The sequence below is a fragment of the Callorhinus ursinus genome, unplaced genomic scaffold, assembly GCF_003265705.2.
Source record: "Callorhinus ursinus isolate GAN/ISIS: 27379988/994484 unplaced genomic scaffold, GSC_fseal_2.0 scaffold35, whole genome shotgun sequence".
Classification (NCBI taxonomy): Eukaryota; Metazoa; Chordata; class Mammalia; order Carnivora; family Otariidae; genus Callorhinus; species Callorhinus ursinus.
In genome coordinates, this window is record NW_027397097.1 from 15,861,344 (window position 1) to 15,888,859 (window position 27,516).

Below are 27,516 nucleotides of genomic sequence, written 5' to 3' on the forward strand. Positions count from 1 at the left end.
GCTCTTCCTCTGCTTCTACATGTCTGATCTCAGACAAGTACTCAGCTTGTCCTAACCTCAGTTTTCTCCTCTGCAAAACAGGGACCACCACAACCATCACCTAACGGGTCATCGTGGGGAGCAAAGACGACCCGTTAGGTGATGGTTGTGGTGGCCGTTGGGTGTTCACTATGGGCCTAGCTCTGTGCTTGGGACTTTGAAACAGAATCTCATCTAAACTTCTCAGTACCTCTGAGAAGGAACGGGGGAACAGAGAGCTTAAGTAATTTGCCCCAGTCTTATAGCTCATAAATTGTGGATCTGGGATTCAAACTCAGATCTGCCTGGCTCCGAAGACTTAGAGCACTAGAGGCTGCAAAGTGCTTTGAAAATGTTATTTCTACTACCTGTGTAGAAGTTGCAAACTCATTTCAATCAAGTTAAAACATCCTCTCTTAAACAGGCCTGATTTGGGATTAATTTAGATCCAAAACACACAGGCTGGATTACATCATTGCCGTGAGTCCAAGACCCCTTTTGCTCCACACGAGCAGACTAGAGACCTGTGTTCCTTTCTGTCTGGACACTCAGTGAGCCAAGCTGGACGTGAAGGGCTCCCCAAAGCAAGAACAACCTTCCCTGTGGAACCCAGGTCTCCCAATCCCCAAGCACCACTCCCAATCCAGTGGTGCTCTTACAGTGGACCTCAATTCTCTGTCTTCATAGCTTCTTGGCAATGGTCACCAAGGAGATGCCTAAGGATTTATTTTGTAGTCTCTAAAAGCTAGGTCCTCAAACCCAAACATTCACTTCACTTGCCAACCCTGAATTAAGTGCTCTGGAAATTAAGCTTTTCAATAGCTCCTCTGTATCCCCTAACCTAGGAACAGTTCAAGCTGCTTCTTTTACACTGGTATTATTCTTAATATTGTATTAAATATTAAGTGTTTGGTGTTCCCAATTCTGTAACATTCACCATTTCAAATCAATTAATGAGCTACTTCTTCATATAATGTCCAAAATGTTAAATCGTGTCACATGTGACCACAAGAGAACTTTTAGGATTTTTGGCTGTAAGAATACATCCACTCTGGCAGAACCACATTCTTTTTTTTTATGTGATCCAGCTTAAAAAACAAAGAGCTATGGCCTTCAGCTGGAGGTCCTTTTGGGACATGTTTTTCTGACTTTCATAAATCTAAGCTGGAATTTATACACTCTTCTCCCACACGAATGGACGTTAGTGAGCTTCTGGCCACCTTTAGACCCCACACATAATTTTCAGAGTCACAGTTTCAGAAGCTATAGCCTCTGGATAATTGGAATCACCACGTTTTAGAGTTAGAGGTTGCCCAAGAAATCATTTAGTAGAGCATTCTCAGATTCCTGGTGAATAAAAATTAACAGTTCAATCACAAGCCATTATATTAAAGACCATTCATTGGGTACCTACTATGTGCCATGCCCTGTTCTTTATTTTCTTTTTAACTTTTTAAGAAAGATTTTATTTATTTATTTGTCAGAGAGAGAGCGAGCACAAGCAGGGGGAGCGGCAGGCAGAGGGAGAAGCAGGCTCCCCACTGAGCAGGGAGCCCAATGTGGGACTCGATCCCAGGACCCTGGGATCATGACCTGAGCCGAAGGCAGACGCCCATGACTGAGTCACCCAGGTGTCCCTTTTTTAATTTAATAAAAATTTTTAAGGTAATCTCTACACCCAATGTGGGGCTTAACTCATGACCCCAAGATCAAGAGTCGCATGCTTTTCGCCCTGAGCCAGCCAGATGCCCCATGCTTCGCACTATTCCAAGCACTTTATAGGTATAACTTATTTTGTCCTCGCCCAAATCTCATAAGGTAGATAGATACTGTTATTATTCCCATTTTATAGATGATGAAACAGAGGCACAGAGAGTAAAATCATCTGCCAAGGTTCAAATCTAAGCTGTGGGACTCCCCTTGACCACTCCTTTATCTCTTGACTCAAGATCACAGAGCTTGTAAGTGTTAACCTCAGTCTCAGTCTAGAGTCAAGTGGCTACAGGGATGAACTTTGCCTCTGGAGGGCTGTCAAGATATAGGAATGTGTGTATAGGGTGCTGACGGTGGTGTGAGGTGGGTGGAGGCAGAGCACCTCCTGCCTCTTTCCAACCCCCCACCCTCAGAGAACGTTAGCATTCCGACCTTGGGTGTTTGGTGTCTTGGGGGTTAGAGACAAAACGAGGCCTAACTCGTGCGTCTGGTTCTCAAGGATTCTTCCTTTGAATATATATATATATACATTTAACAAAGGAAAATGTAAACATCCTAATTGCATGGAATGTATGGAAAAGTAGAAGGAAGTAAAACTTACTCATAATCCTACCACCCAACAACCACTGTTGACATTTTGGTCTATTTTCCTGCAGTCATCTTTGGACAATGTGTACATCATTAGCTGTGATGGTGATAAATATACAATATTGTGTCTAGCTTTTTCCACTAGATTCTATCTACAGTAATATTTACCTTTTATAAACATCATTTTAAAAAATATATATATGTATAAAATGTATGTTATACCATTATGGGGATATGCTACAATCTACATAAATATTCCTCTGTTGTCAGGAATTTATGTTATTTTTTTTAAAGATTTTATTTATTTACTGAACAGAGAGAGAAACACAGCAAAAGAGGGAACACAAGCAGGGGGAATGGGAGAGGGAGAGGGAGATCGAACCCCAATGAGGGGCTCGATCCCAGGACCTTGGGATCATGACCCAAGCTGAAGGCAGACGCTTAACGACTGAGCCACCCAGGTGCCCCTCATTTATGTTATTTTTTAAACATTTTATTATCGTAAGTAGCACTAAAGAAAATTTTTTTTAAATAAAATGTTTGCCATATTTAGGCATACTTCTCTTGGAAGGATTTCCAACATGAAAATGTTGGAACTTTTCTTCACCTGAACATTAGGAGTTCATTAGGAATTTCTCCACACTGACATTAATTATCAAGCTGTCAACTGTCAATATGAAGATAAGTAAGTCATCATATGATTTCTCATTATGTTACAAACTTAAATGAACCTCTGCCTTTTTGTGTTTTTCCAAACCACACTACAGTTGTAGTTAATTCTCAGGTAGAATGGCAAAGAGAAATATTCTGCTCGTCTATAACATAGGCATGACTGAAAGTGACACAGGATCAGGAAATGTTTAAAAACAAGGATTCAACCTCTGCGATATTCTTTCAAAAAACAGATAACCCCAGTCTAATCATGAGAAAACATTAAACAAACCCAGTGTGGGGGGGTATTCTACAGGATACCTGGCTAGTATTTCTCAGGATTGCCTGGTCGTAAAAACAAAGACTGAGAAACTATCCAGACCAGGCAGATTAGGGGGACATGGCAACCCAATGCAACGTGGTTCCCTGGGACTGGATCCTGGAATAAAAAAAGGGCCTTAGTGGAAAAACTGATGAAATCCGAACACAATCTGGAGTTTAGTTAATAGCAATGTACCAACATCCATTTCTTATTTTTAACAAATGATCCTGGAAATGTATATGCCAGCCTGGGGAAAACTGGGTGAAGGGTATACATGAACTCTCTGTATTTTCTTTGTAACTTTTTTGTATATCTAAAATATTTCAAAATAACAGTCAGGGTTTTTTTTTGTTTTTTGTTTTTTGTTTTAAAGAAATGAAGACAAGGGTTTTGGAGCCAGCCTGATTTGGTTTTGAGTCCTGGATCTGGCATTTGTGCCAGCTGAGTGACCTTGGACAAATTATTTCTTTGTGTGTTAGTTCATCTACTTTATATGAAGAAAATTATCTACCACAGGGGGTTGTAGGTCTTAGCTACAATAAAGTAGATAAAGCACTTAGCATTATTCCTGGTACGAGGTAAGTGCTTGATAAATGTAAGCCATAGGATTATTTTGATTAGTTCGAGGGTTCTTCATTCCAATTCTTAGTTCCCTCTAAGGTAAGAAGGAATTTTTATGCATAGCTATGTAAAAAGTGGGAAATTAAATAGCCTCATTAAAATTTCAAACTCAACACGAAGAAGACAAATTGTTACGTGAATCTGGAAACAGTAACTGGTGTGGGCTTTTGGATCATTGCTCTTGTTTTCTATGTACCTATTGGGTCGTTTCCTAAGGATAGGTGTAGTGAGATGATGCAAGGTTTTGAAATAAGACTACATTCTAGCACTGATTGCCCAAAATAACCAACTTACAAATGCCCATTGTGAGACATGGGAATTCTTTCATTTGAACAGCTTAGAAAAACAATCTTGTAGAGAATTGAAAATGGTCTGTGCCTGGCCTCTACCCAAAGGCAAATTATTTTAGTATGAAAGTCTAAGGAAAATAATTTAACCACAAGCTATGTGACTAGGAAAGGAAAAATAACCAAAGGATAAAGAAAAATACACTCTGGCTCTATCATATATAAAATTTCTTTTTTGGGTGCTAAACTGCAGCACAGATGTGAAACTTGATCTACAAGTGGGTCCAAACAACAAAAAGAAAATAAATAATCCAAGATCTAAAAAATATTCTGAGATGACATTAAACTTCAGTGAAAGAGTAAGTATGGGCATGACCAAAGCTCATTATTCAACACCACTGGTCCTAGACTTCAGGCTAGGACCTGAATTCAAATCTACTTACAAGAGGGTAGGGTCATAAATAACCTAACTAGCTTCAGGTTCCTCACTCTAGAAATTGTGATAAGAATATCTACATCACAAGATTCTTTATGAAACAATATAAGGGGTGAGAAAGTGTGAAAAATGCTTTGCACAGAGCTTACATATAAGAGACAAAGAATAAATATTAGCTAGATCTAAATTTGAACATACACAACACTGACCTGATCACATTTATGACCTTGTTTCTAATGTGAAGGAATCTGCAACCTTGTTGGTGGAAAAACTATTCACATGAAAAATTATAGAATACTGAAATTGCATAATAGAGTGTTAATTTGAGTGTTAAATATATGGTACCAACTAATGTCAGCTTTCTTTTAGTTGCCAAATTTGACCTTACTTTTCAACATGGTATCTTTGGGAAGTGGAGAGAAGTTAAGAGCTTGGATCAAATACCGTACAGTAATTAGGGCAACAAATGTATCCTTTGGTGTAAGCCTGATTGGCTGACTAATACTCTACCAACTTTGGGATTCACAATAATTCATAGCAGCATATACAGGGAATGAGCTCTTTTGTTTAAGTAAATTTTCCAGTGTAATTAATTATACCTTCTTAAATGCTAAAACTTCAATATCTCTGAACAAAATTAAAATTGTTTACATTATCCGTTTCACACTCCAGACTACAAGCACATATCTTCCTTTAAATCTCTAGCACTAAGTGCAGTGCCCAGCACCGACTAGGTGTTCACTAAACGTCCTACTGAACTGCAGTGTATGATACATATTCTTATCTTCTTAAGTAGTGTTTGATGAACATAAGTCAACCTTATCTTTACAACTCCAATCATTATTCTCAACGCAATAAATGCATAACATTTCATTTGAGTGAAGTCCTCTGGGGCTATGTGCCTTCATAAAATGGTCTCAGACATGTGATCTAATTTTTCCAGCTTGTTTTTAAGTTTTCCATCTTCTCTCTTGGTATCAAGGGGTCAGTGATCACTGCTAGCTGCTCTCACATTGCCACCTTTTAGGATCTTCCCCTTTCTAAAATGTTGTAAGCTGGGAAACCAGAGAGCTTATTTGTCAGGATGATACCAAAACTAAGGGTCAACAGAACTCTATGCAAGGGACTCTAGGGCTGCCCTCAGAATAAATCACATGTGTTGTGTTGCATGGACTCTTTGGTCACTTGGAGACTTGGCTTGCATTTATTCATTAAAAAAAAATATATTGAGTGTCTTTTTCTGTGCCAGTCACTCTTTTAGGTGCAACATCAATAAAAAAATTGATACAAAAGTCTCTACCCCTTTTAAAGGATATTTCAGTTGGGAGACATATAATAAACAATAAACATAATAAGTTAACAAAGAGGTATTTCTTAGCAATGAGTGCTAAGAAAAAAGTCAAATGTGTTATGGAAGACCTACAGTGAGACATGGCAGGTAGAGCAGGTCATGGTCTTAAAAATGTTGGTCAAAGTTGGCCTGTGAGAAGGAGGACTTGAAGGCGGGGAGGGGGTTTGCTGAGCAAACTGAAGGAACCAGGTTCCACGTTGAGGACAAAGCCCAGCAAAGCCCATAAAGCCAGAATAGAGAAGAGCCAGGAGGCCGGGTGACCAGGTGGCATGAGCAAGAGAAAGGCCAGGAGGAGATGAGACTGTCCTGCTGAGAGGACAACCAGGTAGGACCTCATGAGCCATTGGATTTTCCTTGTGAGGCAGAGGCCACAGCTCCATTTTACAGATGAGCCAACTCAAGATCAGAGAGTTGAAGCATCAGTTTATGGCATCAGTGACCACTGTTAGCTGTCATCATATTGTCTCCTTATAGGTTCTTCTCCTTTCTAGTGTATTAGAATATATATCTTCTCCTTTCTAATACATCAGGCTTTATGCAAGAGAATTCAGAGCCAGTGTGTGAACTCTGATCGCTGGATTACAAAGGCACTCTTTCCATCATGCCATACAGTTGCAGGCGGAACTTCAATCAGGCGTAAGTGAACAATCATTTAAGGAGGTTAATCACACACTTCATTTGCGTATTTATTCTCCTGATTACAAAGGCAGGGGTCACCTTCTGGGCATCTCTACCAGGTAATTCACTTTGAGGAGTTAGTTTCAGCTACTTCTGTGTCTTCACATAATACATTTTTTTCTGGTCAAATATTTTATAATTCAGACATTTTACTAATTCAGCCAATCTCTCTGCCCTCCAGGGCCTTAGTCCAATTTCCTGAGGCTTTACATAATGGGCTCCATCTGACCCAGGGCCACTTGTCTTAGTACATTTTCCCATCAGAGTGTGAGGTTTCTCAGACCTTGCAATTGGTTAAATAATGGAACACAGCCCAAGCTCCAGACTAGGCCTCCTCGGAAATAAGGTCTGGGTTGGGATCCAGGACATAGCTGATGTCAAGGGAACCCTTCCAGACCTCACAAAGAAGTGTCCAGAACCAAAACGTTTCTGTTTTGAGTCCAGATCAGAATATCAAAACCCACCTACTCATGCCAATTCCAAATTTCTCCAAAATTGCTTTGGGAAGATTGTTTGCCTGCTTAAAATATTCATTTCCCATCCCGACACAATGTTCCTTGACGTTAATAATAGGAGCAAAATCACTATTTTCAACAATTTTAACCCAGTGCCAATGGGGGGAAAAACCCAATGTTTTTATTGGCACAGAATTCATGGAATTTAAAACAATAATGGTCAACTGTACCATATTTTTAAAACTTTTTTCTCCTTAGACTTGCTAATTTGTAAGCATCAGCCTTAGAATTCTTAAACAAAAATGCAAAACTTTGAATTATTTACAACTGGTCTAAGAATTTCTCTTAAGTAATCAACAGGCGAAGCCTGATTTAAACACTTAAGAAAGCTTTTATTTATATTTTTTTCCTAAAATACTTTAAAATTCAGGGTTTTCCTTTCTTAAAAAATATTTACTTAAAGATTTTTATTTATTTGAGAGAGAGAGCGCGCACGAGCAGGCGGAGGGGCAGAGGGAGAGGGAGAAGCAGGGAAGCCTGATAATCATGACCTGAGCCGAAGGCAGATGCTTAACCGACTGAGCAACCCAGGTGCCCCTCCTTTTTTTTTTTTTTAAATAGTAAATCCTCAAACTTTAAACTTGTCTTTATAAATAAAGCTGTATCCAAATTCAAGCTGACCTAAAACATAAGTTAAAGGTCAAGTTAGTCCAACCTCTTAGCATAACTGAATAATGAAGATTTACAGGGTTTTTAGTACGAACAACATTCAAATCATAATTACAATCTAAATTGGAATAATTGGGAGTGAGAAGATCTGCTGGAGACTTAAAATCAAAATATGAAAATATTTGTTGGATGAATTTTTATATAAATGAAAATGAATCCTTTAAGGCAAGAAAAATGAAATTACTTTTTTTTTCCTTGAAGAGAGCTATGAATTTTCAGAGTTTACAAGAACTTTGTGGATCATCTATTCTAGAGATAAATTAGTTTCAACTGGAGGCCAACTTTAAGCAATTGTTAGTGGGTGCCTGGGGGATTGTGATTAATCCTGAGAGGTACGCTCAGTGAGGAGTGTCTGATTGATTGTCTGCCATGGACAGAGGAGGATGTGGAAGGCTGCAGGACAGACAGAAAGACATGTGTGGAAGGACATATTCCAGGTACTGTTCGTTGATCCAGTCTAACCTATATATAACCTTGACAAAAGAAACCTTAAACTGCAGAGAAATTAAGTGTCTGCCAATGGTCACGTGGCTAGTTTGTGACAGAACTAGAATGAAAGCTTAAGCAGTCTCGGTTCTCCTTTGAGATCCTCCTAACCACGGAAGTCATTAAAAAACGTACTGCACACTTCCCTGCCCCAGGAGCTGGTTTAAGGAAGACACTGGCATATGCAGTGATGCCTACAGGGTCCTGGGGGTGCACAAGGCTGTGTGCTGCTCATTCAGTGCAATCATGAAATGAGAGTGCCTAACAGTGTCTGCTAAACCATGTGGCCTTCTGGTGGATCCGATAGACTTCTGTTGCCTTCCAGAGTGGGGGCTAGGCAACTGTGTTCTTTTCAAGAGCTTTCAGGTCTATGGACCAAAATTTGAAAAACATTAGGATGGTATTTCTCTGCTTTCTGCCAGTTCTGTTCTATGGTTTTCCAACTTCACAGTACCTCAGAGCACCTCTTTTGCCTAGTCTCTTTCTCCTTCCATCGATATTTTTGTGATGGTTTCTTGCCTCTTCACTTTTTGGTGCAGCTTCTTGTGTTCCCGGCTCTAGCTACCATCGTCGGCCGGTGAGAGAGTCCCTCTTCATTATTTGGTGAACTGATCCAACATGGAATGTCTTTCCAGCTTTGTCTTTGGAGCCTTCTAGCCATTCCCAACTGCTCGCCTTGGGAGTACAGACTCTGGAGCTAGGCTGTTGGATTCGAATCCTGGCTCCACCTCTTACTGACAGTGTGACCTTGAGCAAATGACTTCACTTATCCGTGCCTCAGTTACCACATCTTTAAAATGGAAATCATAATCGTATCTACCTGATGCCATTGTTGTGAGGATGAATTTAGATGAACTAACAAAGAGCAAAGCGCTTAGAACAGTCTGGTTTATTAAGGTACAATGTAAGTCTTTGCTATTATTATTATTACTATTACTATTACTATTATTATTACTTTCTTTCATACTGTTTGAAGCTACCAGACAGCGTCAAGAGCCAAATAACCAAGGCACTGTTATAGAAGTAACAGCTTAATCCATAGCTCAATCAATAGATAAGTTCAACAGCAAGCAGCTATCAAACACTCTGGGTATCCACATGTTTCTTTATGGTGATTACAAATGCCTTTTCCTTAACACAGTGGATATCCCCACCATCACCCCACACACCCTCCAGCAGCCATGATGTACAGCTGGTGACTGGACTGGGGGTGGTCACCCGACTCAGGCTGGACCAGTCCATTCTCTCTCTCATAATTTAGTATTAGGACTAAGAGATGGCTGAGTTAGTGTCTCTTTGAAACTGGCATTTTAATGTAAACTTGGGAGCTGTGGAGCAGCCATATTTCCCACAATGAGAAACTGAGAAGTAGAAGAAATTAGCTTGTTGGCAATAAGAGAAGAGAGAAGCTGGAATATTCTAAGGGCCTCCCAGACCCTGGTTCTAGTACCCCCCAGGCCTGCCTGAATTCCATTGACTGGGTCCGTCCAACACCCTTATAACTTATAGCCTTTCTCTATTTTACTTAATCTAGATCAAGTGTGTTTTAGCCAGAAGAGATCTAGTACCTACTTTCACTAGCAGTGGCTTTGAAATTTGTGAATTCTCTGACAGATCTCTCCAACCTAATAAACACAGAATCAACCAAAAACCATATGCTTACCATACAAATACAGCTTTGTGATCACTCTCCTATTTCCCCCCTCCCAATGCCCCATCCAATGAGATTACTGCCCTAGGTCACACCTAATACAGAGTTTCTGGAGCTGCTACTGTTCATAGGAATATCTGAGACAACCACACAGGGAACTAAGATTGATTTCACTGGTCTTAAAATAGCCCATGCAGAAAACTGGGCTATTACACTGACTACATTTTATTAGTTAGCTAGAAGGTTAACAATGAACGAAGGTTGGTAAAACCCACCGCTCTCTGCCTTTCTCTGTTTTTTCTCTCCAGTTCCTCACAGTGAGCTTCTAGTTTGGCATCAGATGGAGGAAAATAGTCATGGCAAATGGGCTGCTCTGAGGGCCAGATCACAGAGTGCCTTGTATACGGCTGATGTTGGCTTTTCTCTGAGTAGAACGGTATTGCAAAAGGTTGCAAGAAAAGAAAATGCAGCATGCGGAGCCCAGCAAGTATTTGAGCTTTCTCAGGTAGAGAGAAGGGGAGACCAGAGAGGCAGACGCGAACTAGCAGATGACATGCTAATGGGCAAGGATGCGGTCCTGAAGTCACCAGCACCATTGAATTCTGTTCCAATTCGCTAAAAGAACATGATTTTTCCAATATTTTGAATGAAAGATTTTCTTTAGTATGCTCATTGAAAACAAAGTCCAAATATTTTATGCCATATACTGTATATGGCATAAAAAGGACAAGAATCCCTACTCCCATCGCTAAGCTCCTCATCAGACATAACTACGGTCAGTTAATGCAGCGTGTGTTTGTGACAGCTTTGCTGGAAGGCCCCGCTCCCTGGGTTTGGGGACTGTGTTTACAGAGCACAGTGATTTCTCTCATGCGGCATGATCAGGGAATGCAGAATTATAGCTGGTCACACATTCTGGATAACCTGAAGACCACAAGCAACACTATCATTTGTTCAAAATACAGAGAACAGTGGGGAATTTGCAGCGCCTCAAGGCCATCCTCAGGAGCTTCATGCATCACTGTCTGGCAAGCCCTCGTTGGCCTGCTCATGGCTGGGAAGAACGTGGGCTCCACCGTCCAAAGGATTTGTGTGGGAATCTCAGCTCCGACAGTTAACCATTGGCCTCACTTTTCTGGGACTTCCATTCCTCATCCATATATGCATCCATTCAACAAATATTTATTGAGAGCCTTCTGGGTGCCAGACCTTTTGGGGGCCTCAGGGGACCCAAAGGTCAGTGGGAAGAGATCCGATGTCCACTCTCGTGAAGCCAGTCTCATGAGGGAAACACACGCTGAACCAAGATTCACAAACATAAAATTGAAACTGAGGGGCAGTAGAGGGTGGGTTGAGAACACAGACCCCCGGAGCAAAACCGTCTTAAGTTCAAAGGCTGGTTCTTCCACCTGCCAGCTGAGTCGAACCTTGATTAAGTTATTTCATGTCTGTATGCCTCTGTTTCAGTATCTGTAAAATGGGGATGACAGAGTATCCTTCTCTGGTTGTTGTGAAGATTTAATCTTGGAAAGGACTTGGAACTGTGCTTGCGCACAGTGAGCACTGTGAAGTGCTTGGTATGGTCACTCGTTCACGGTAGGAGGAGCTGTGGAGAAAAGATACACAGTGGAATAAAGATAGGAGAGAGGGCACTGAGCACATGGTGCAGTTCAGGGAAGGCTTTCTGCACCAAGTATAGCAGGACGGTGCCCCAAATCTGTTCCCGGTGGTCTGTGGTGTGATCTGGGGGCTGGGATGCTGCACACATTCCGTCTTGCAAACTGCCCTCCTGCGGGGCTCTACCAAGAGGGGGTAACGGAGGGAGACTGAAAGCCTGGAGGGAGAGAAAGCACCTGCTCCTTCCTGCCCGCTTCCTGGGGCACTCCTGTGGGCTTCCCGTCCCCGCGCATGGCACGTGTCCCCACAGTGCCTCTTTGCCCAGCAGCACTGGTCCTTCACGAGGCAGCGGCTCGGCGGACTGGGCGGTCTGCTGCTCCTTGGGACACCAGCGTCACCACACCCACCTCGGAGACAGCAGCTGGTCTGGGTCGGAGGCCATCGGGCCCCCTCTTTAAGTTTCTGAGTTTTAGTAATTCCCACTTTCATTCCCGCAGACCTAGGGGTGGCGGCCGTGTCTGCCGGCTGTCCATTCTGTGACGCCTCCGAGCATGGGCTATCAGAGAGCAAGCACTGCCAACTTTGTGGGCCCCGCGCTGTCTTTGCTGTACACTCTGCTTCTTTTCATTTTTTTGAAGATTTTATTTATTTATTTGAGATAGAGAATGAGAGATAGAGAGCACGAGAGGGAAGAGGGTCAGAGGGAGAAGCAGACTCCCTGCTGAGCAGGGAGCCCGATGTGGGACTATATCCCGGGACTCCAGGATCATGACCTGAGCCGAAGACAGTTGCTTCACCGACTGAGCCACCCAGGCGCCCTGTATGCTCTGCTTCTAACAGCTTTTTACAAACGTGAAAGCCAATCATAGCTCACCGGTCATACAAAGCCCGACATAAGCTGGGCCATAGTTTCCCAGCCCCACCTTGGAGCCTTCTTTTTCTTCTTTTTATTTATCTAGTTAATAATTTTGCCCTATTCAATGGTTTGTTATGGGATATCCCCTCGGTTCAGATAACTGGTGTGGTTTCAGTCTCCTCCTACACCCTCACTGATACACTTCCCTTGGGATCTTTTTTTTTAAGATTTTATTTATTTAGTTTTAAATTTTTTAAATTAACATATAATGTATTATTTGTTTCAGGGGTAGAAGTCTGTGATTCATCAGTCTTATACAATTCACAGTGATCCGAAGGGGCACATGCACCCCATGTTTATAGCAGCAATGTCCACAATAGCCCAACTATGGAAGGAGCCCCGATGTTCATTGACAGATGAATGGATAAAGAAGATGTGGTATATATATATATGATGGAATATTATGCAGCCATCAAAAAATGAAATCTTGCCATTTGCAACAACGTGGATGAAACTAGAGGGTATTATGCTAAGCGAAATAAGTCAATCAGAGAAAGACAAGTATCATATGATCTCACTGATACGAGGAATTTGAGAAACAAGACAGAGGACCATAGGGGAAGGGAAGGTAAAAATGAAACAAGACGAAACCAGAGAGGGAGTTGGAGATTTTATTTATTTATTTGAGAAAGAGAGAGGGAGCGTGAGTGGTGGGGGTTGGGGGGAGACAGAGGGAGAGGGACAGGGAACAGGGAGCCTGATGAGGGACTCGATCCCAGGACCCTGAGATCATGACCTGAGCCGAAGTCAGACACTTAATGGACTGAGCCACCCAGGTGCCCAGCCATTCCTCTGGTCAAAATTCCCTTGGGATCTGAAGGAAGGGTTGGAACCGACCAGGTGAAGGGTGACTAGAGGCTTTGGTGTGGGTCGTGGGAGAGAGAAGTATGCCTGAAGGTGCCCTACAGTGGGAAGGAGCAGACAGACAATGGGTAGCGTGGGACCAGCCCAGCAAGACCCTGTAGGCCATGTCACAGATTGGTTATATGTTCCAAAAAGTTCTGGAAAGCCACTGAAGGGCTTTAAGCAGATGGGTTATAGTCTCGTATTTGTATTTTGAAAATATCTTCATGGGTAACATGGTGTGTGGCAAGTACCGAACAATCTACCTTTACAAAACAACTTTTAAATCGAATAGTTGCTCAACAAATTTCAATTTCCTTCTTCTAGCCCCTTCTGTATCATGGCTACTAGGACTGTTGCTGGACTTCCAACAAAATTCTAACCAAATTTGCTTGTCCCTTGTGATTTTCGACTTTGGAAGAACAACTTTTTCAAACTAAAAGTTTCTCAGCCCAGAAGCATACAAACATTAAGTATGTTATTTCTTTTATTCTTGCCTTGCCAAGGCCACAAATATAATTTTTCAATCAGACACACAGTGAAATTACCAAGGCTCTGAGAATCATGTACACAGCCATTTGGCAAGCACATTCTTGGCAGCTTTTTTGCTGACTTGTGAAGTCTGCCCCTTTCTCCTCACTCTGAAGGATTCAGTATCAACCTCAAAAATCACAACCCGCTGGAGCCTGTGAATCTCTTACAGTTTCTCTACCAAGGCCCTCCTCACCAGCAGATTTGCTGTGCTGCAGAAGCCTATGTACCTGCACCAAAGGAAAAGCAGGGAGGCTAACCTTCTGGCAAGAGACCCATGAACTTGCCAGAAAAGGATGGCTTCGGGGATGGGTTAGCCTGGTGATGGGTATTAAAGAGGGCACATTCTGCGTGGAGCACTGGGTGTTATGCACAAACAATGAATCATGGAACACTACATCAAAAACTAATGATGTAATGTATGGTGATTAACATAACAATAAAAAATTAAAAAAAAAAGAAAAGGATGGCTTCGGTTACAGCGTACATAAACACAGTGCCCATTTCAGACACAAAAGCAGAATGGCTTCTGGAATAAATTAACATGAAAATATTACCCTTCCCAGGGATGACCATGCATCTAGCTGAAGATGCCCCCATCCTCCCCACATCCAGGCACCATGTGCTAAGCCCTGTGCTTTGCAGCCTGGGAGATTAAGAAAAGTTGACTATAGGTCCTGCCCTGCCGATCGCAGAGTTTGGGGATGATGGCAAAGATGGCAGACATCTTTTGGGTGCTGGCATCTCAAACTCTGAGGGGGCTTCTAATTCGTTTGGAGAGTCAAGATTTAAGTATGCAAAATAATAACAACCTTGTATATAAGAGTCAACCTTTTGGCATGCATAATGATCACCACAGGTAGTTAGTATGACAGTTTGGTTCCCAGCCTTGGCTGAGCTCTGTTGCCTGCCCTGTGTCCAGCCTCCTCCCAAGTACTGCAGGGACTGCTAGAACCCCTTCCGGGTCCTATCCTTGGTGCAGCAGATATTCAAACAGCTCCAGCTTTACCTTCTAAGATACCATTTCTGTTTTTCCTAAGCAGTGGTTCTCAATTTTGGCTGCACATCTGAATCACCTGGGGAGCTTTTAAAAATGTCTGATGCCCGGGCCATATCCCAGACAAATTTTATCAAAATCTCTGGAGGTAGGACCTATCATTAGTATTATTTAAAATTCCTCAAATAATTCAAAGTGGGGGTGCCTGGGTGGCTCATTCGGTTAAGTCTGCCTTCAGCTCAGGTCATGATCTCAGGGTCCTGGGATAGAGCCCTGCATCAGGCTCCCTGCTCAGCGTGGAGCTTGCTTCTCCCTCTCCCTCTGCCTGCCTCTCTGCCTACTTTGCTCGCTTTCTCTCTGTCAAATAAATAAATGAAATCTTAAAAAAAGAGAGAATTAAAAAAATAATAATAATTCAATGTGGTCAAGGTTTAGAACCAGTGTCCTACAGTGTGTCTGCCCTTGACCTTATAGATGATTTGATAACTAACAACTTGATCCAGATATTAGTCCCCACTGGAAACTTTAACATTTCTGTTTTGGTCACCTGCCCAGGATCCCAGCTCCTTTTTAGGTAATGGATTAGGTAACCAAGACAGGAGGTGGAAATGCAGACTCTGGATTTATGCAGATCAGTGTTCCAACCCCTCCACTATGTAGGCCTTGACTAAATTCTGGGCTTCTGTGCCTCCAGTTTCTCAGCCTTACCAACAGAAAAGTCTATAGAGGTATAGGAAAAACTTCACATGGAGAGAAGCCTCTAAATCTAGTATTTCCCATTGGCAAATATGGGATGAAAAAAATCACACAAGGAAGGTGACTACGGCTGTCATCTGATTAGCCCAAGCATGGAGCCAGTCCACTCTTCCTCCCCAATGTTCTCATGGACACACCCCACCGTCCCCGCAGACAGAAACTTGTGAGCCGCATGCACGCCCCTTGCTCCTACAAAAGCTGGCTGGTTATACAGAGAATTCAATGGGCCTGAGTGATGATTTAGTCTTTTTGGGAAAGAAAACCCAGGCCTGGAAACTGGAGGCCTACTATCTCTCTCACAGGGGTCATGAGAATGTCTAACATTTCAGGTTCATGTCCCTGAATTTGTATTTCTTTGTTATAACATTTAGAGCACCTGGACTATTCCCAGAGGCACGGCTCTGTCTATGGGGCTTCAAAACACATTGCAAGAGAAAGATGCAATGTTTGTAATCATTTGTTTTCTTAAGGAAGCCCTGAGCTTTAGAAAAGTTTTTTTTGTTTGTTTGTTTGTTTATTTATTTTTAACTTAGGAACAGTCTCTTAAACTGAAGAAAGAAGGTTGACCAAATGTCCACCTCAGACTTCCTATTATCTCCCAGGAATAGGTATGCTTAGACTGGTTCCAAGTTCCTTCATCACTGGGAGCCGTAAGCACTGTATGAAAACCAACCATTTAAGCTTTGGTTTTCCTCTCTGATAGAAACAGTGTTGGCCAGTCTACACTGTCTTCCCATCCTAAGGTCAGTTCTGACGGTCCTGGGTATCTGCCGAGCCCTGGGTTTCTGATGTGGCTTCCAGAGGTCAAACACAGCCCACCTGACACAGGTGAGGGGTGCCTGAGGTTTCAGGCAAAGCAATCATTCTTACCTAATAAGGCAGCTTCCAGAAATTATCCTGCTGGCTGAGTTTCCTGCCTACCTGCTTCTGCCAGGCACCTCCTTAGTCAGCTTTGATGGGCGAGGAACCGTGATTGAAGTTGGATGTAAATAATAAAATGTGAACTGTTGAGGTTTAAGGCTAACCCAGCACCATGACAAGGAAGCCAGCTGTACGAAGCACACAGAAGAGGAAACTGTGTCTGAACCATGCCTACACTGGCACATGTCTCCGAGCTCCAGAACCCAGGGAGCTGCAGGGGATCTGCAAACAATGACTTACTTGTCATTTACTCACTCTAAATCCCCCGGTAAAACTTTCATTGCTGTTACCTGTTTTCTGTACACGGTTTCCCAACAGAGTTCTTCTAGGAAGAGAGCTCAAGGCCACATTAACAGTGTACGAGCCACCTTGACTCAGCGCTGGTATTAATAAAGGAAAAAAAGAGCGAGCAGCACAAGTAGGGATTTCTGATCACAAGACCCTGACTGAGAGCACTTACTGGAAGAGTTTGATCAATGCAGATGGACTCTGCAGGCTTGGGCCTCCCACCCCAGGGGCCTGAGCTGGATACCTCATTGGCTTTTGTCCCCAGTGACTCTCCCGTGTCCCTTATCATGCTATGGATTGAACCGCTTCTGGGTTTCCATGAAAAAGACCACTAGGAATGTGTTCAGAAACACAATCTCCATAGCCTTTTCTTTGCTATGGAGATTAAACAGCAATTTGGTGCTTTATATACGAGCTTCCAAGCTTCCAAGCCCAAAAGCAACATTACAATTTTAGGTAAAAAAAACCAAACCTCCCACAGTATTTACCTCAAACACGTCCAAATGCCAAGAAAAACCGACAGGATGAAACCGATTTGATCAAATGAGGCCTCTGGCCTGGAGAAAGCACGATTCTTGGCATCTTCTCAGAATGCCAACCTCCAGCATTTCTCCTCAGAAACTGATTATTTCTTGACTAATCATGTTAATAAGTGTGAGTGAGCTGTTAGAGGCCTGCGTCAGGATTTTCAAAGGGCTTTTCAGGCTGAGGTTGATACTTGTATAGCGCTGGGTCTGTCAGCAGTAGGGAGGCAGTGGGGGGGCTGAGAGGAAGCCACGGTTCACCAGGAGCCCCTGGTGGGGACAGGTCTGGGGCCACGCAGACCCTGGAAAGGGGGAAGGCAAGGCTGACAGGAAGGGCGTGAATGGAAAAGACGCTGGAGAGGATGCGCCAACCAGGTCACCGATGAGCCCAGGTCACTGCATGGGGGGGAGGGGGGCTAGGGGGGAGGAGGAAAACAGGGGCGTTCTCCAGCCTCCTGCCCTGTGGGGGGCAGATGCTATGCACTGGATTGTAGGTGCTGAGTAGAACAAAATGCATAATAAGCACTTCAAAAATGGGGGTCCTGCGGCTTGCCTGGGGAGATAAAGGAACTTGCCAGTAAATGACATACCTTGGATTCGAACACAGGGATTTCCAATCCCGACGCCGGTGTTTTCAATCCCTGTGCTCTCCTGCCTCCCGAGAGGACAGAGCCCCCCTGCACATCCATGTCTTGGTGGGACGTAGCTCATTAAGATGGATACAAATTAGAGGCTTCAGTTAGAATTTTCCAAAGCTAAGGCCAGCCCACCCACAAAATTGCCTTTCATTTGTAGAGAATGAAGAAATGTGAAAGAACTAGAGCCACACTCATGATGGGAAAACAATGGGCACGGAGGGGGCTTTGTGTTCCCAAATCTAAATGCACAGCAGAATCTCCTTGACAAACCTGAAAGAACATTTCCGACCCCAACCCAGACCTACTAAATCAGGCTGTATCATCTACAGAGCTCCTCGGGTGATCCTGATGCATCTGGAACCACTGGCATAATAAAGGCAACCTGAGAGAAGGTCTTAAAATGAACAGGTAATAATAAATAATAGGTACTGCCCAGTAGATGCCTTCTTTGTCCCAGACACTGTGCTCAGGATTGGCTATAATCATCTCAGTTAATTTAGCATAGAAGATTGCAGAAGAAGAAACTGAGGCTCCTGGAGGCTAAGCACATTGTCCATAGCCCCACAGTGGCCTGCCTGATGCCACGGTCATGGTGGTGTGGACTGGGTACCTGGAACCGAGGTGTGTTCAAGACAGGCTGGAAGCCGGAGGGCAGCCCAAGTAGAGCCTCTTTCTGGGAGGGCTGCTTCCCTGGCCTCAGAGCTTGCTGCGGAGAGAGTAAGTAAACAGAGGAGCTAAGAAGCAAAACCAGACAGCTGGGTAGAGCCAGGTAGCATGGGCTCTGCTAAGCTGTGTACCTGGGACTTGCTCACCTATACCTGATTCTGCCTACTCTTCACACCACGGCCAAGCAGATTCGTTCTTTTACTGGGGTTTCCGGGAAAGAACACAGACCTGGGGATCAGTTCTTAGGGTTCCAGTCCTGACTGCTGCTAACTACTCTGCTTCCCCTGGGACATCGGTCTTCACAACTGCAAAATGGGGAGCTGCCCCGTACCCCATTCCCAAGGCTCTTCCCAGTCCCGTGTGCATCGATTCTCTGTGACAACATGCTGGGGAGACTAAGGGCAGGACTGCCCTCTCAGGGCCGTGGTTGGGCACAGGAGGTGTGAGTGGTGGGCCAGGCAGGCGGTTTCCTTCAGGGAAACGTGGGGTGTGCTGCAGTTACACAGAAGCCCCAAGCCATGGAGCAGGGCTGCACTGACAGGAAACACACAAAGAGGCGTAGGCTGGCAGAGTCCCCACCACTCAACCCTCTCATTCACGAGTCAGTCACCATGGCCAAATGGCTGCTTTTAGTCACTCTCCTCCCCAGCACCACACGAGCCCCAGCGCCCAGGGACACAGAGTCAGGATGTTGAGGGTTCCCACAGAAAAACGCTGTGGGTCTCCAATATGCATTCCAACAGTGACCACTGAATCACCATCGAGCACTGTGTGGCCTGGCTGGGGCTTTGGTTTCTTAATCTCTGGCCACAGAAACTCCTCTTTGCAGAGTATAAAGTGGCTTTATGGTTTCCAGTCAGCTTGTTGACACACAGGAGAGATATGACCAAGGACAGATTGACATTTAGTCACTGTATACCAGATACAGTACTGAGAGCTTCATGGTATTAGCTCATTTCATTTTCATTAACGAGAACAGGAGGGGTCCTATTGCTAATAACCCTATTTTATAGATCAGGAACCTGAGCACAGTATGCTTAGACAATTCGCCGAGAATCACACAGTTAGGGGAGGCAAAGCCAGAATTTGAACCCATGTTATGTTTGTTCTACAGTCTTTCTTGTTAAATGCGGTGTTCCACTATCTACATTGAATAACTAGAAAATCAGGGCATGGCAGAGAAATATAACAAGAGAAATAAAAGGGAACCAGACAGGACATTGGGACTCCATTGTTATGGGAAAGTGGAAGTGAGGAAGAGAAATGTATCTGTTATAGGTATCTGGGATACAAATCCAGGTTGATCTGAAATCCAAAAGCTTGTTCTTCCTCAGGCCAGACGGCAATAGAGATCAGAGCTAGAAAGACTCTGAGGAGGAAGAGAGCATCATGAAGGTTTTCATAAGAAGTACCTGCCATGGGTGTGCCTGGGTGGCTCAGTTGGTTAAGCGTCCGACTCTTAATTTTGGCTCAGGTCATGATCTTGGGGTGGTGAGATCGAGCCCCACATCAGGCTCTGTGCACAGTGGGGAGTCGGCTTGAGATTCTCTCCCTCTGCCCCTCCCCTGCTCTCTCGCTCTCTCAAATAAATTAATTAATGAAAAAAAAAAGAGAAGTATCTGCTATGGGCATTAGGGTTTCTTAGGCACAAATGAAGGTGGGGTGGTGGTGGTCTGGGGAGGTCCTTTCAGGTGGTAGAATAGCTTGAGCAAAAGCCAAGAGGCAGGGAAGCCAAGGCACTTTCAGAAAGAAGGAAGAGTTGTGTTTTCCTGGATCACAGTATGTTTGAAGGGAAATAATGGAGGGAGCCAGTTTGGAGAGGTCTCATCACAGGACACCTGAAGAAACAGGCTAAGTAGGTTGGGTTTATTTGTCAGGCGAGAGTAGCTGAGTCTTTCCGAACAGGGCAGTACACGACAGAGCAAAGCCCTTGGAAGCTGTCTTGGGGCAGGATGTGTGGTCAACTGAAGCCAGAGCAGAGCAGCAAGCCGTTAAGAGGGCACTGTGACAGGCAGCACACAGTGAGACTTGGCCTGGGACAGTGGCACCAAGAATCTGAGTCGAGAGACACTTTGGGAAGGAAGAATCAATAGGACTTCAGGACCTGAGACATGTGGGGGTGGGGAAAAGGTATAGAAGAATTCAACAGCCCAGAGGTGCCTACCCTGAGTATCTGGTGGAATAGGGAGGAAGGAGGTGAATTTCAATGGAGACAGTTTAGAAACTTGGAGGAAGAGCAGACCTAGCGAGGTGGCAGGCAAGATGGGCTGCACAGAGGACGGTGGCTCCCAGTAGAGGGAACTGAGGCCACTGGACCAAGGGAAGCCAGGGAATAGTGCAGACATCTACTCTACCAAGACTCATGCACCTTCTTCCTTGCAAGACTGCAGCTCATGTTTATAGAAGAGTGGTTAACAGCACAGACTCTGGAGCTAGAGTGCTCTGATTTGAATCCCAGCTCCACCACTCACTAGCTATGTGATCCGGAGCAAGTTACTTAATTCTGTGCCTCAGTTTCAAATTCTGTAAAATGGGCATAATAATAATAGCACCTACCTCTGAAAGTTATTGAGATATAAAAGTTAATATATAAAAAATGCTTAGTTCAGTACTTGCCCCATAGCAAGTGCTATGACAGATAGTTAATGTTATAGTTAATGCAAGTATTAACATAAATAGCACTTTATGCCTTTCAAGCCATGTTTACATTTGCTATCTCGTTGGGTTATCATGGCGATGCTGTAAGGCTACATCTCACCATCTAGATGGGCAACCCAGGACTCAGAGCAGTTAAATGGCTGGCCCACCTTTAGCGGATGAGTTGACATGAGAGCAATGCCACCAGCTCACAACACTGAGCTGACTCTGCCACCACGGTGCCTTTGGACTCCAGACAAGAGAATGACAAGGAACCAGAATTTTCTTCTTGCACTTTTTCTCCGTTGATCCTGGTATGTTCCATTAATTCAGTGCCCAGTTCCTACCCCAAATACACCCCTCTCCTTCCACTCCCAACACAGCCATTTTGGGGCATGAGAAAGGGAAGGAGGAGGGAGAGGGAGGAAAAAGGTAGGAGACCTGAGAGAGGTGTTCAGGGAAGTCTCTCCCTGGTCAGTCAGAAGTAGAGGCCCTGATTTAAATCCCCCTCCCCCGCCAAAAAAAAAATCCTTCTCCCCAAATGAACCAGGAGTATGGGGGCCACAGCCTCTATATGTGAGCCACATTCACCCGTGCCTGAGCTTACTCTTGAGCCCCAGCAGCCTGAGCAGCCATGAGGCTCCACACCTGCATCCTGACAGTGCTGGCTGGTCCTGTGGGCTAAGTGGCAGGCAGCACGACCTCTGGGAGAGCTTTTTTTTTTTTTTTTTTTTTAAGATTTTATGTATTTATTTGACAGAGAGAGAGGGAACATAAGCAAGGAGAGTGGGAGAAGGAGAAGCAGGCTCCCCGCTGAGCAGGGAGTCCGATGTGGGGCTCGATCCAAGGACTCTGGGATCATGACCTGAACTGAAGGCAGACGCTTAACGACGGAGCCACCCAGGCACCCCTCTGGGAAAGCATCTTAAACACTGGACTTCCCAGTGCTCTTAGCTTACAATCAGATCCGCTGCTTACCCCTTTCAGAAAAGCTGTGGCTTTTGGTTTGAAATAAATGATCTGTGTCTCCAAAAAGAAAATTATCCAAACAACAAAGAGTGGCTGGTAGGATTTTAGTCCCGCACCCAAGGCATCGTTTACTGTGCATGAAGGCTCAGGTAAGAGAGAAGGTCACATTTAAGGGCTAGAAAATGCTTGTGGGTTTTGCGTTTGTTTGTGTTTTTGGTTTTTATTCTAAAAAAAAAAAAGAAAAAGAAGTCACAGATAGCAGTGGGTGTGTCCATTGTTGTCTTTCTCGGAAACTTTTTGGCAGGTCCCTTTGAACAATAGCCTTGGCTTGCTCCCTGGGGACAAACTGAAATTCTAATTGATGATAAGGAACAATGCAAGTTAATTTAGACAGAATTCTCCATGGCAATTCTTCAGGGGTGAGACTGTATCTTTGCTCCATTCTGGATGTCACCGGACACTGTTAAAGAATTAGGAACTGCCCGTGGACTTGAGGCATGAGAGCTCTTCAGGTGACCTTAAGATGTCCCCCAAACTAGAAGGTCTTGGTGGCTGGTCCTGCAGTCCCCTTCCTTCTCCTTATTAACATCATGATAACAAATATTGCAGGTTGAGGGCTATTACAGACTGAATATTTGTGCGCCCCCCCTCCAATTCCTATGTTGAAACCTAATCCCCAGTGTGATTAGAGGTGGGCCTTTGGCAGGTAATTAGGTTCAGATGGAGTTGTGAGGGCAGGATTCCCCTGCTGGAGGAAGAGACACAGGAGCTTTCTCTTGCCACAGGGGCATGCACACGGGAAAGGCCCTGCGAGCATACAGCGAGAAGGCCACCGACTGCAAGCTAGGAAGATGGCTCTCGCCAGAGCCCCGCCATGCAAGCACCCTGACCTCAGACTTCCAGCCTCCAGGACTGTGAGAAATAAGTGTCGTTTAAGCCACTCAGTCGATGGTATTTTGTTAAGACAGCCCAAGCTAAGCAAGGGCTTTATAAATATCAGAGAACCTATGTCATTTCCCAGAACAACTCAGTGATGTTAATCCTCATTTCATAAAGAAACAGACTCACGGAGGTTGAGGGACCAGCACAAGCTGGTGAAAGAGCAGAGGCAGGATTGGAACTCTGATCTTTCGACTTGGTTATTTCCCTTCCAGGTTCTCCTAGGGCTACTTTGTTTAACCTACTCCCCAGGTCTCAGGAAGGCTCAGGGCTAAAGTTCCCACAGTGTCAGGCAGAGGGGGCAGAGACCGTTTACCAGCCGTTAGGGTCATAGAGGGGAAACCTGATGCTTCTGACGGGTGAGGGAACAGGAGGCTGTTCTGTGGAGTGATTAGGTGTTGGGAGGCAGGGTGAAGGAGGTCTGGCCTCAGACTTTCTAGGTTTAATTCCCTGGAAGGCCTTAGTGATGCCTGCCTATTATACTCTCTGTGCCTCAGTTTTTCTTACCTATAAAATGGAACTAATTATCGTATTCTGGTATTTACCTCTTAGAGTAAACAGTTATAAAGAGAGGGATCAAGGTCATGGTCTGGGCTGGAGAGCAGTGCCTGACCACTGCAGCCAGCACTGGTTCTGGAGAAGCATCGTCTAGTAGAGAGACCAGAGGGACAACACTCCCCACACCAGGAAACATGGGCCACCAGTCCTCCCCTCCTCCCCCGACAGCCTGGGAAGCTACAGATGGGGAAACTGAGATTCAGAGAGGAGAAAGCAGTTGGGTAGAACAGGTACAAGTTTGGGAATCAGAGCGGCATGTACTCTAGCTTTGGTTTGGTATGTATGTGATCTTGGGCAAGTGACTTAACTTCTCCGATTCTCACTCTCTTTATTCAAAAAAAAAAAAAAAAGAATAAACGGCTGCCTCCAAGGGTGTTGTGGGGGTTGAATGAGAAAGGCTTGTCACGGTGTTCCCTAAAAATGTTAGGGACGGTTTCACCTTCAGTGCCTTGCTTATAGTTACACAGCAGCTGGTAAGAAGCAGAGTGGGGTCTAAACTCTAGGCTTTCAGAGGCCATGAGGCCACCAGAGTGGATCTATGAAGGAAATGAGAAGCTAACGATTTGTGTGGCAAGGATTTGCCATTTGCCCACCACTATTCTGGCATCTCCACAAGGAATAAAAGTATAAAATGGAATCCAAAATGAGAAAATCATTGGAGATCTGTATCCAGAATTCCCAAAGGGTTTCAAGACCAACAATGGCTGGTCTTACCCACAGCTGTCATATACCCACACACACTTAGTGGAGGAACTCATGAGCTCACACGGTCACCAAACACTGAAGCATCTGCTATGTGTGTGATGCACCAAAGCAGGCTCTTGGGGCCACTAAAACCGATGGAACAGTCACTGCTATAAGGGGCCCCAGCACAGTGGCTAAGACAAAAACAAAATCCTCATGGGAGTGTGGTAAGAACCACAGCAGTGGCGTAACATGGAGATACACAGAGGGGAAGGCCTGTACTTGGTCTGGAGCTGCCAGGGAGGATTTCCAGAGGAAAGGGCACTGGGGCTGTCAGAACTAGGAGGAGCCAGGGCCCAGCAGGCACAAAGACCTGAAGGAGAGACAGCCTGATGTGCACTCGAGAACATTCGTGAGTCTCGTGTGAGCAGGCTCTGTGCTCTGTGCTCACAGATGAGGAGGCTGGATTGGGAGGCCCCTCGAGAAAGGCCTCGGACATTGTGCTTCGGAGTTTGAACTCTGTGGTTATGGGTGGGAAGATGCCACAGAAAGTTTTAAGAAGGGGAGTGCCATGTTTTAAAAGTCTCATCTGGTGGAGGCTGAAGTAGAAGCTGGACTGAGGGTAGGAGAAACTGGAGATGAGGCGATAAATAAGGAAGCCACAGACACATCCGGATGAGAAAAGATGAGATCCTGAACTATGTGTGTGTGCGCGCACGCCCACACACACACAGCTGGTTCTGCCTTTACTGAAACACCTTAGCATGAATCCTACCTGGCTTCCAGCTCCCACAGAGCCCCCCAGGCCTGGCTCTGCCTCCCAGGGGTTCCCCTTAGCTACACCCTATCCTCCTACTTCCCCTCAGTGGTAAGCCCAAATGGCTTTTCCCTTCCAGACTAACCTCAAGCCCAGAGTCGGAGGTGATTCAATAGTGCCTGTGAGGTTGCGGTACTGGAAACCTCCTCCTAAGTGATGAAAGTACCGGGAGCGCCATGGGGCTGGACACCCACAGCACCTCCGGGGCCGTGCAGATGGGGAATACAACAGCTGCATTCGTTTCTGCAATCAGACCTTTAAATGAACATGGCAATTACAGCTACCAAGGGAAAGGGAAATTGGCATTTACTACTGATTTTTATAAACAAATGAAAAAAAAAAATCTCAACCTACAGCATGCACTGAAGGAAATAGGCAGTATTTACTGTGCCTTCATTAACTGAGAAGCTCTTCTTGGAAAGAAGGTGAAAGCTCCTGTGGAGTGCAGGATGTGGGTGGAGGATACATGATCTTTCAAATTTCTGGAACTCTTACATATAATAGGATGTCAACATTAGTAAAAGGGTCAGGGAGCTAAGTAGCGTATGCTGGGTACCTATAATGCATCAGATGCTGAGTTAAGCAAGCACTCAAGATATATGTTACCTCTTTTTTTTTTTAATCCTGAAAACTACCATGGGAGGTTGGAATTGTTGCTCTGTCTGCATACAGGAGAGGTAGGGAGAGAAAGATCAAGTAGCCTATCTAAGATCATACAGCAGGTAAGTGGCAAGGGTGGGATGCAAATCCATGTCCCTCCAGGAACTCCAAAGCCTGAGTTCCTCCCATGGCACCTCCTCACAGAAATGTGAATGGCTCTGCCTCCCCTCTGGCTGGAAAGCCCCTAAGGAAATCACCCTCATGGTACCATTTCCTAGCTCTACAGAATGTCAGCCTGGAAATAGCCTTGGAAACAATCAACTCCTGACCTCCGGAAACAGAAGCTGGGAGATGGATATGGATCATTTCCCCCAGGGACCCAAGGCCAAGAAGGAGGGCCCCTCAGTCTATAACTTGAGACACTTCTCTCCCTGACGAGTGTTCACCTCGCTGTATCAGCCTGAAGTTTTCCGTCTCAGGAGTCAGGACTTTCCCACAAACGCTTGTTATTCTTGTTTTTTTGTTTTGTTTGTTTGTTTTCTTCTTTAATGGGATTTCTATTCTCATTTGAATCTAAAAAGGAGCTGGGGAGGGAATAATGACTTTTCCTCTAGCAGATCTACTCAATGGGAAAGCATGACCTGAGTCTCCCCAATATACATAATCTCCTTCCACATGATCCTCCAACAGAATAAGAAGTGATTAAATCACAGCAAAATGGTTTTATTTACAATTAGCGCTCAGTGTCTTGAAACACAAACCTCCCACCCAAATATTGTCCCAAGGAGAAACATCTCCCCCACATGTTGTCATAACCGATTGCTTCTGGCATGTACGCATTCATCTGAGCACCCATATCCAGGACATAAATGATCACTTCCATAAAAAGGACTCAGAGGACACCCTTGTGTGGTGTTCAAATCCTAGAATCGTAGACTTGAGCTTTCTATTGTGTCTGGATTCAAAGCTGATCTTTCCTCAAAGGAAAAAAAGAATTCATTAACTCAGTCATGCTGATCTCAATGATGTTGTGGATAGAAATCCCCTGTTTTCTATAGACTACAATGATCAAGGGCATGAAAATGAAGCTCCACATTAAAGCAGGAAATCTCAAGGTGAAAGAAACACGAGTATTCTTTCAAATTAAGCTAGAAACACAGCTTTGCTCTAAGAGTCATGTGATTCAAAGTCTGCAAGATGGGCAGAGAGTGGCGACACAGTCCTCTAACCATGCTTGGTTTGGGTGGGTGACTGGGGGTGAGTGTGGTTAGTTGGAGGTGGAAGAGAATGGAGTGAGTGGAGCTGATGGGAATCAGAACCCACCTCTGGGCATGTGATCTGAACATCGACCACTGGACAGAGAGAGTGGATGTGAGGCCAGAACTGACTTCTGGCCTCAAGGTCAAACCATAGCCACCTACAGGTTTCTGCCCTAACTTCTACCATTCCCTCACTATTAAGAAGGGGGTATAGTTAAATCACAACAATTTGAGAGGTCCCCGATATAGGAAGAAGAGACAACAGAAACAAGACAGTGGGACAGCCTTCTGGTGCTTAGACAAGACTCTTGCAAGGAAACTCTGGCACACTGGCTCCTGCAATAGGGGAATTCAGGCTTGGTGGAGATCC

At 44.6% G+C, this 27,516-nt stretch overlaps 1 protein-coding gene across 5 annotated transcripts in view; it reads right to left on the reverse strand.

The window, feature by feature from the left end:
• ME3 (malic enzyme 3) overlaps positions 1 to 27,516 on the reverse strand; it is a 221,933-nt gene that overhangs the window by 178,733 nt on the left and 15,684 nt on the right. The gene's annotated exons all lie outside the window — the stretch shown is intronic.